The following is an 11592-nucleotide window of genomic DNA, read 5'->3' as shown; positions in this document are numbered from 1 at the left end:
CAGCCCCCGGCAGCCAGGCCAGCCCCCGGCAGCCAGGCCAGCCCCTGGCAGCCAGGCCAGCCCCCGGCCCCTGGCAGCCAGGCCAGCCCCGGCCCCCGGCAGCCAGGCCGGCCCCCGGCAGCCAGGCCAGCCCCCGGCAGCCAGGCCAGCCCCCGCCCCCCGGCAGCCAGGCCAGCCCCCGCCCCCCGGCAGCCAGGCCAGCCCCCGCCCCCCGGCAGCCAGGCCAGCCCCCGCCCCCCGGCAGCCAGGCCAGCCCCCGCCCCCCGGCAGTCAGGCCAGCCCCCGCCCCCCGGCAGTCAGGCCAGCCCCCGCCCCCCGGCAGTCAGGCCAGCCCCCGCCCCCCGGAAGCCAGGGCAGCCCCCGCCCCCCGGAAGCCAGGGCAGCCCCCGCCCCCTGCAGTAAGGCCAACCCCGCTCCCTGCATCCTACAAAAGATTTAGGCTACATTCACACTGCCGTATAGGGGACGTATATACGGCCAATATACGTCCCCCATAGACGGCAATGGGCGCACGGCGCCCTACGGGAGCGGTACGGTGCAGCACACGTGCGGCACCGTACCGCTTCGTACCCCGGAAAAAGATAGGACATGTCCTATCTTTGTCCGTAGTACGGCGCAGTGGCCCATATGATCCTATGGAGAGGGGCGGGGGTGAGCTGCGCCTGTCGCGTGCCCACCGTACCGTAGCGGACAACGGTAGTGTGAATGCAGCCTTAAAGATAATTTCTCATTAATGCTACAACCTAGAAATATACTAAAATCCCCTCCAGGGGACGTACATGTTACAGAAGAAGGTGCCGGTACTGGGTTTTTATATTCTATTAGGAAGTTGCAGAATTCTCTCTCTGCTGATTTATCTTCTATATTATTAGAGTTGTTACATTTTTGTCACTTTTTGATGTTGTGGCTTTATTTTTGTGTTTGTAAGAGGTTTGATGCCCAGAATAGATGGGACCCCCGCCCCCCCCCCCCCTGTGGTCGCCATCTGCGGGGCCCTCGCCCATTTAGCTGCTTCGCCCTGAACTTTGCCTTGTTTTTCCAAGTCTTGGTCTAAAAGGGAAATCTCTGAAAATACTTTGCCGGGTGAATGTCAGAAATGTCCTGCTGCTTTCACCTGCCGAAAATACAGCGGGGGCGCACCTGTCACCCCACACCCGGGAGGACAGAGAACGTGTGGGCTAGATATTAACCACTCACAGATGAGGGTTTGCTACAATTGTATCAAGTCCAGACGATCCAAACAAGAACAAATCTCTAGGACGTTACATTTCTCTTCCACGGATGATAATGTGACGACCCCTCAGCTGTGAGAAGTGACGGGGCAGGGTGGGTTTTTAGAATGATTTGGAAGGGATGTGATGCTGGTAGTGACAGATGGAGGAAGATGCTTGTGATGGATTTAAAGGGGTCCTCTGATTTTATATAAATAGGGCCCCAGTCTTGTGGCTACTACTCGCTTCATCAAAGACAGAAGACATGGAGGATCCTGTGATTCCCCTTCATCCAACGCAAATTACCCCCTGATTCCCACTCATCCAACGAACCCCGTGATTCCCCCTCGTCCAATGCAAATTACCCCGTGATTCCCCCTCATCCAACGCAAATTACCCCGTGATTCCCCCTCATCCAACGCAAATTACCCCGTTATTCCCCCTCATCCAACGCAAATTACCCCGTGATTCCCCCTCATCCAACACAAATTACCCTGTGATTCCCCCTCGTCCAACACAAATTACCCCGTGATTCCCCCTCATCCAACGCAAATTACCCCGTGATTCCCCCTCATCCAACACAAATTACCCCATGATTCCCCCTCATCCAACACAAATTACCCCGTGATTCCCCCTCATCCAACACAAATTACCCTGTGATTCCCCCTCATCCAACGCAAATTACCCTGTGATTCCCCCTCATCCAACGCAAATTACCCTGTGATTCCCCCTCATCCAACGCAAATTACCCCGTGATTCCCCCCTCGTCCAACGCAAATTACCCCGTGATTCCCCCTCATCCAACGCAAATTACCCCGTGATTCCCCCTCATCCAACGCAAATTACCCCGTGATTCCCCCTCATCCAACGCAAATTACCCCGTGATTCCCCCCTCGTCCAACGCAAATTACCCCGTGATTCCCCCTCATCCAACGCAAATTACCCCGTGATTCCCCCTCATCCAACGCAAATTACCCCGTGATTCCCCCTCATCCAACGCAAATTACCCCGTGATTCCCCCTCATCCGACGCAAATTACCCCGTGATTCCCCCTCGTCCAACGCAAATTACCCCGTGATTCCCCCTCGTCCGACGCAAATTACCCCGTGATTCCCCCTCATCCGACGCAGAGAACCCAGTGATGCCCCCTCATCCATCCCTGTGATCCCCATTATCCAGTACAGAGGTCCTCGAGGTCCCCCTTTTTTGGTGGTGTCCCTGTGATCCCTCTGACCTCATAAAAATGGACCTTTTCCGTACAGAGGACCTCAAACTGCCTTTCATCTAATGCAGAGCCCCCCAGGATCCCCTCATTCAGTATAGAGGACCCCCAGATCATCCTCATCCAATAGTCCCTCTTGTCCCATGGCCCCCTTTATCCACTGCTCCTAATGACCCTCCTTAGTCCCGGGAAGTGTTGACCTCTTCCCATTGGGTAAAATCCTTCTCCAGTGATTTGTGATCCCCCCGATCACTGAGGTTACACAAACCCATCACGTTCCTGCTGATTTTGGGGGAGCCCCCTGCACCTGCCCCCTCCTCCTCCTGCGGGGGCCCTTGTCATGCAGTGACGGCCTCTTCCTGCGCTGGTGGGGGGCGCTGTGCCCATGGGAGGGGGGCAGTGATTTAGCAGCCCTTACCATGCAGTTATAACCCGCCCTGACAACGGCGCCGCTCGTTCATCACGACCCCGGAGCGCGGCTTAACCTTGCCCAGCAGAGTCAGCCACATCCAGTATTTAAAGGGACGGGCCCCTGTCAGCCGCAGCCTTGTTACAGAAAACTTATGGAAAAAGAATTCGGAAAGAGCCGGGAAGTTTTGTCGATTCCAGCACTTTAACACAAAATTCAATATTTATTTCCACTCGCTTCGTTTTCAAGAACTGACCCAGAATTTATGACTCTTGGGCGACAAGAAGATCCCCGGAGCCAACAATGTCCTGTAATTTAACAATTTGTAGACCAGCGGGAATATAATGGATTCCTCTGAAGGGAACTTTACTCTGGGTAATACACAATATAGAAATTACTGATGGAGAACTGGTAGATGTAACACAGTAAGAAGAGGTCAATGTTACCGCCCCTTTAATTTATAATTCAGGTAAATTATCTGACAACAGAAAGTATAATGGTTGTCATCAAAATAAGCTCTAAGTACTAAACACCAGCAGAATAGTGAGTGCAGCTCTGGGGTATAATACAGGATGTAACTCAGGATAAGTAATGTCATGTATGTACACAGTGACTGCACCAGCAGCAGAATAGTGAGTGCAGCTCTGGGGTATAATACAGGATGTAACTCAGGATAAGTAATGTCATGTATGTACACAGTGACTGCACCAGCAGCAGAATAGTGAGTGCAGCTCTGGGGTATAATACAGGATGTAACTCAGGATCAGTACAGGATAAGTAATGTCATGTATGTACACAGTGACTGCACCAGCAGCAGAATAGTGAGTGCAGCTCTGGGGTATAATACAGGATGTAACTCAGGATCAGTACAGGATAAGTAATGTCATGTATGTACACAGTGACTGCACCAGCAGCAGAATAGTGAGTGCAGCTCTGGAGTATAATACAGGATGTAACTCAGGATCAGTACAGGATAAGTAATGTCATGTATGTACACAGTGACTGCACCAGCAGCAGAATACTGAGTGCAGCTCTGGGTATAATACAGGATGTAACTCAGGATCAGTACAGGATAAGTAATGTCATGTATGTACACAGTGACTGCACCAGCAGCAGAATAGTGAGTGCAGCTCTGGAGTATAATACAGGATGTAACTCAGGATCAGTACAGGATAAGTAATGTCATGTATGTACACAGTGACTGCACCAGCAGCAGAATAGTGAGTGCAGCTCTGGGGTATAATACAGGATGTAACTCAGGATCAGTACAGGATAAGTTATGTCATGTATGTACAGTGACTGCACCAGCAGCAGAATAGTGAGTGCAGCTCTGGGGTATAATACAGGATGTAACTCAGGATCAGTACAGGATAAGTAATGTCATGTATGTACAGAGTGACTCCACCAGCAGCAGAATAGTGAGTGCAGCTCTGGGGTATAATACAGGATGTAACTCAGGATCAGTACAGGATAAGTAATGTCATGTATGTACACAGTGACTGCACCAGCAGCAGAATAGTGAGTGCAGCTCTGGAGTATAACACAGGATGTAACTCAGGATCAGTACAGGATCAGTAATGTCATGTATGTACACAGTGACTGCACCAGCAGCAGAATAGTGAGTGCAGCTCTGGAGTATAATACAGGATATAACTCAGGATCAGTACAGGATAAGTAATGTCATGTATGTACACAGTGACTGCACCAGCAGCAGAATAGTGAGTGCAGCTCTGGAGTATAATACAGGATGTAACTCAGGATCAGTACAGGATAAGTAATGTCATGTATGTACACAGTGACTGCACCAGCAGCAGAATAGTGAGTGCAGCTCTGGAGTATAATACAGGATGTAACTCAGGATCAGTACAGGATAAGTAATGTCATGTATGTACACAGTGACTGCACCAGCAGCAGAATAGTGAGTGCAGCTCTGGAGTATAATACAGGATGTAACTCAGGATCAGTACAGGATAAGTAATGTCATGTATGTACACAGTGACTGCACCAGCAGCAGAATAGTGAGTGCAGCTCTGGAGTATAATACAGGATGTAACTCAGGATCAGTACAGGATAAGTAATGTCATGTATGTACACAGTGACTGCACCAGCAGCAGAATAGTGAGTGCAGCTCTGGAGTATAATACAGGATGTAACTCCGGATCAGTACAGGATAAGTAATGTCATGTATGTACACAGTGACTGCACCAGCAGCAGAATAGTGAGTGCAGCTCTGGGGTATAATACAGGATGTAACTCAGGATCAGTACAGGGTAAGTAATGTCATGTATGTACACAGTGACTGCACCAGCAGCAGAATAGTGAGTGCAGCTCTGGAGTATAATACAGGATGTAACTCAGGATCAGTACAGGATAAGTAATGTCATGTATGTACACAGTGACTGCACCAGCAGCAGAATAGTGAGTACAGCTCTGGAGTATAATACAGGATGTAACTCAGGATCAGTACAGGATCAGTAATGTCATGTATGTACACAGTGACTGCACCAGCAGCAGAATAGTGAGTGCAGCTCTGGAGTATAATACAGGATATAACTCAGGATCAGTACAGGATAAGTAATGTCATGTATGTACACAGTGACTGCACCAGCAGCAGAATAGTGAGTGCAGCTCTGGAGTATAATACAGGATGTAACTCAGGATCAGTACAGGATAAGTAATGTCATGTATGTACACAGTGACTGCACCAGCAGCAGAATAGTGAGTGCAGCTCTGGAGTATAATACAGGATGTAACTCAGGATCAGTACAGGATAAGTAATGTCATGTATGTACACAGTGACTGCACCAGCAGCAGAATAGTGAGTGCAGCTCTGGAGTATAATACAGGATGTAACTCAGGATCAGTACAGGATAAGTAATGTCATGTATGTACACAGTGACTGCACCAGCAGCAGAATAGTGAGTGCAGCTCTGGAGTATAATACAGGATGTAACTCAGGATCAGTACAGGATAAGTAATGTCATGTATGTACACAGTGACTGCACCAGCAGCAGAATAGTGAGTGCAGCTCTGGAGTATAATACAGGATGTAACTCCGGATCAGTACAGGATAAGTAATGTCATGTATGTACACAGTGACTGCACCAGCAGCAGAATAGTGAGTGCAGCTCTGGGGTATAATACAGGATGTAACTCAGGATCAGTACAGGGTAAGTAATGTCATGTATGTACACAGTGACTGCACCAGCAGCAGAATAGTGAGTGCAGCTCTGGAGTATAATACAGGATGTAACTCAGGATCAGTACAGGATAAGTAATGTCATGTATGTACACAGTGACTGCACCAGCAGCAGAATAGTGAGTGCAGCTCTGGAGTATAATACAGGATGTAACTCCGGATCAGTACAGGATAAGTAATGTCATGTATGTACACAGTGACTGCACCAGCAGCAGAATAGTGAGTGCAGCTCTGGGGTATAATACAGGATGTAACTCAGGATCAGTACAGGGTAAGTAATGTCATGTATGTACACAGTGACTGCACCAGCAGCAGAATAGTGAGTGCAGCTCTGGGGTATAATACAGGATGTAACTCAGGATCAGTACAGGGTAAGTAATGTCATGTATGTACACAGTGACTCCACCAGCAGCAGAATAGTGAGTGCAGCTCTGGGGTATAATACAGGATGTAACTCAGGATCAGTACAGGATAAGTAATGTCATGTATGTACACAGTGACTGCACCAGCAGCAGAATAGTGAGTGCAGCTCTGGAGTATAACACAGGATGTAACTCAGGATCAGTACAGGATCAGTAATGTCATGTATGTACACAGTGACTGCACCAGCAGCAGAATAGTGAGTGCAGCTCTGGAGTATAATACAGGATGTAACTCAGGATCAGTACAGGACAAGTAATGTCATGTATGTACACAGTGACTGCACCAGCAGCAGAATAGTGAGTGCAGCTCTGGAGTATAATACAGGATGTAACTCAGGATCAGTACAGGATAAGTAATGTCATGTATGTACACAGTGACTGCACCAGCAGCAGAATAGTGAGTGCAGCTCTGGAGTATAATACAGGATGTAACTCCGGATCAGTACAGGATAAGTAATGTCATGTATGTACACAGTGACTGCACCAGCAGCAGAATAGTGAGTGCAGCTCTGGAGTATAACACAGGATGTAACTCAGGATCAGTACAGGATCAGTAATGTCATGTATGTACACAGTGACTGCACCAGCAGCAGAATAGTGAGTGCAGCTCTGGAGTATAATACAGGATATAACTCAGGATCAGTACAGGGTAAGTAATGTCATGTATGTACACAGTGACTGCACCAGCAGCAGAATAGTGAGTGCAGCTCTGGGGTATAATACAGGATGTAACTCAAGATCAGTACAGGGTAAGTAATGTCATGTATGTACACAGTGACTGCACCAGCAGCAGAATAGTGAGTGCAGCTCTGGGGTATAATACAGGATGTAACTCAGGATCAGTACAGGATAAGTAATGTCATGTATGTACACAGTGACTACACCAGCAGCAGAATAGTGAGTGCAGCTCTGGGGTATAATACAGGATGTAACTCAGGATAAGTAATGTCATGTATGTACACAGTGACTACACCAGCAGCAGAATAGTGAGTACAGCTCTGGGGTATAATACAGGATGTAACTCAGGATCAGTACAGGATAAGTAATGTCATGTATGTACACAGTGACTGCACCAGCAGCAGAATAGTGAGTGCAGCTCTGGAGTATAATACAGGATGTAACTCAGGATCAGTACAGGATAAGTAATGTCATGTATGTACACAGTGACTGCACCACCAGCAGAATAGTGAGTGCAGCTCTGGAGTATAATACAGGATGTAACTCAGGATCAGTACAGGATAAGTAATGTCATGTATGTACACAGTGACTGCACCAGCAGCAGAATAGTGAGTGCAGCTCTGGGGTATAATACAGGATGTAACTCAGGATCAGTACAGGATAAGCAATGTCATGTATGTACACAGTGACTGCACCAGCAGCAGAATAGTGAGTGCAGCTCTGGAGTATAATACAGGATGTAACTCAGGATCAGTACAGGATAAGTAATGCCATGTATGTACACAGTGATTGCACCAGCAGCAGAATAGTGAGTGCAGCTCTGGAGTATAATACAGGATGTAACTCAGGATCAGTACAGGATAAGTAATGCCATGTATGTACACAGTGATTGCACCAGCAGCAGAATAGTGAGTGCAGCTCTGGAGTATAATACAGGATGTAACTCAGGATCAGTACAGGATAAGTAATGTCATGTATGTACACAGTGACTGCACCAGCAGCAGAATAGTGAGTGCAGCTCTGGAGTATAATACAGGATGTAACTCAGGATCAGTACAGGATAAGAAATGTCATGTATGTACACAGTGACTGCACCAGCAGCAGAATAGTGAGTGCAGCTCTGGAGTATAATACAGGATGTAACTCAGGATCAGTACAGGATAAGTAATGTCATGTATGTACACAGTGACTGCACCAGCAGCAGAATAGTGAGTGCAGCTCTGGGGTATAATATGAGATGTAACAGTGAGTACCAGGTCTCCAGTGAGTATTAGAGTCTGGGGATGATTAAGGTGATGGGAACGTCCAGGGGGGGTCGCGCTGCTGATTTGCCTCCTTCTTGTCCTTTTTGGATGTGGTTTTTTCGTGATTACTTTGGATTCGTTCTGCTCAGAAAACTTTAAACCCGTGACGGTTCTGCGGCTGCTGGAGCCAGAATGTCACATTATCGTCACATGGTGAAGCATGAAATTTATTTACTTTACTTGCACAAGCTTTTCTTAAAACAACCTAATCGAGGAGGTGGCGGATGAATGGCGGCCATTATGTGCGGGTCACTATATCATTATCTCGGACAGGCGGCCCCATTGTTCGCCCGGGACCAGCGTTCACTGTAAACAAAATATTTTCTAAGAGAATGTAAGCAAATCTCCCCCCAGCTGCCAAGAGATGAAATCTATGTCCTGCCTCGGCATCTCCCAATATTCTGCACATTCCCAGGACGGCAAAATACCAGAAATATCCGTCTGGAACCTACAAAGTAGTAAGAAGGTCAACACAACCTCGACCTTTGTGGGAGACCCTCCAGGTGAAGCCCCCTTTGTGCCCACTAAAACTGTGAAAACCATCAGAACCCCCCACACCATCACACCCAACAGTGTCACCAACACAGCCCCCCCACACCATCACACCCAACAGTGTCACCAGCAGAGCCCCCCCCCCCACACCATCACACCCAACAGTGTCACCAGCAGAGCCCCCCATACCATCACACCCAACAGTGTCACCAGCACAGCCCCCCACACCATTACACCCAACAGTGTCACCAGCAGAGCCCCCCACACCATCACACCCAACAGTGTCACCAGCACAGCCCCCCACACATCACACCCAACAGTGTCACCAGCAAAGCCCCCCACACATCACACCCAACAGTGTCACCAGCACAGCCCCCCCCCCACACCATCACACCCAACAGTGTCACCAGCAAAGCCCCCCACACCATCACACCCAACAGTGTCACCAGCACAGCCCCCCCACACCAACACACCCAACAGTGTCACCAGCACAGCCCCCCACACCATCACACCCAACAGTGTCACCAGCACAGCCCCCCCCCACACCATCACACCCAACAGTGTCACCAGCAGAGCCCCCCACACCATCACACCCAACAGTGTCACCAGCACAGCCCCCCACACATCACACCCAACAGTGTCACCAGCAAAGCCCCCCACACATCACACCCAACAGTGTCACCAGCACAGCCCCCCCCCCACACCATCACACCCAACAGTGTCACCAGCAAAGCCCCCCACACCATCACACCCAACAGTGTCACCAGCACAGCCCCCCCACACCAACACACCCAACAGTGTCACCAGCACAGCCCCCCACACCATCACACCCAACAGTGTCACCAGCACAGCCCCCCCCCCCACACCATCACACCCAACAGTGTCACCAGCAAAGCCCCCACACCATCACACCTCCTTCTCCAGGCTTCATGATGGGGACCAGGCATGTAGAGTCCATTCCTTCACCTTTTCTGTGTTGCAAGACCCAGTGGTTGGAACCAAAGATCTCACATTTGAACTCAACTCATCAGACCAAAGCCCCGATGTCCATTCCTTGTGTCTCTGGTGTTTGGTGCTGATCCTTAGCAGCGGTTTCCTAGCAGCGATGTTACCATGAAGCTGCTGCACAGTTCCCCGGCAAAGGCGACTCTCGTGCTCCCCGGAAGAGGCGGCTTGTGCTCCGCGGCAGAGGCGACTCTCGTGCTACCCGGCGGAAGCGAAGAAGGTGAACTCCGGGGACCTGAGCGGGGAAGCGACACATGCAGGATATCGGGCGCAGGATCTTAGTGACTCCCCGCACAGGGCATTATACACGGACAATGCACTTACATGCACCAGGAAGAAGAAGGTGAACTCCGGGGACCTGAGCGGGGAAGCGACACATGCAGGATATCGGGCGCAGGATCTTAGTGACTCCCCGCACAGGGCATTATACACTGACAATGCACTTACATGCACCAGGAAGAAGAAGGTGAACTCCGGGGACCTGAGCGGGGAAGAGACACATGCAGGATATCAGGCGCACGATCTTAGTGTCTCCCCGCACAGCGCAATTTTACACGGACAATGCACTTACATGCACCAGGAAGAAGAAGGTGAACTCCTGGGACCTGAGCGGGGAAGAGACACATGCAGGATATCAGGCGCACGATCTTAGTGTCTCCCCGCACAGCGCAATTTTACACGGACAATGCACTTACATGCACCAGGAAGAAGAAGGTGAACTCCGGGGACCTGAGCGGGGAAGAGACACATTCAGGATATCAGGCGCACAATCTTAGTGTCTCCCCGCACAGCGCAATTTTACACGGACAATGCACTTACATGCACCAGGAAGAAGAAGGTGAACTCCTGGGACCTGAGCGGGGAAGCAACACATGCAGGATATCGGACGCAGGATCTTAGTGACTCCTTGCACAGCGCTTTATACACGGACAATGCACTTACATGCACCAAGAAGAAGGTGAACTCCGGGGACCTGAGTGGGGAAGCGACACATGCAGGATATCGGGTGCACGATCTTAGTGAATCGCGGCACAGCGCATTATACACGGACAATGCACTTACATGCACCAGGAAGAAGAAGGTGAACTCCGGGGACCTGAGCGGGGAAGCGACACATGCAGGATATCGGGCGCAGGATCTTAGTGACTCCCCACACAGCGCATTATACACAGACAATGCACTTACATGCATCAGGAAGAAGGTGAACTCCGGGGACCTGAGCGGGGAAGCGACACATGCAGGATATCGGGCGCACGATCTTAGTGACTCCCCGCACAGCGCATTATACACGGACAATGCACTTACATGCACCAGGAAGAAGAAGGTGAACTCCGGGGACCTGAGCGGGGAAGCGACACAAGCAGGATATCGGGCACAGGATCTTAGTGACTCCCTGCACAGCGCATTATACACGGACAATGCACTTACATGCACCAGGAAGAAGAAGGTGAACTCCGGGGACCTGAGCGGGGAAGCGACACATGCAGGATATCGGGCGCAGGATCTTAGTGACTCCCCGCACAGCGCATTATACACGGACAATGCACTTACATGCACCAGGAAGAAGAAGATGAACTCCGGGGACCTGAGTGGGGAAGCGACACATGCAGAATATCGGGTGCAGGATCTTAGTGACTCCCCGCACAGCGC

This window comes from Engystomops pustulosus, chromosome 10 (assembly GCF_040894005.1).
Source record: "Engystomops pustulosus chromosome 10, aEngPut4.maternal, whole genome shotgun sequence".
Taxonomy (NCBI): domain Eukaryota; kingdom Metazoa; phylum Chordata; class Amphibia; order Anura; family Leptodactylidae; genus Engystomops; species Engystomops pustulosus.
This window is presented reverse-complemented; position numbering follows the sequence as displayed.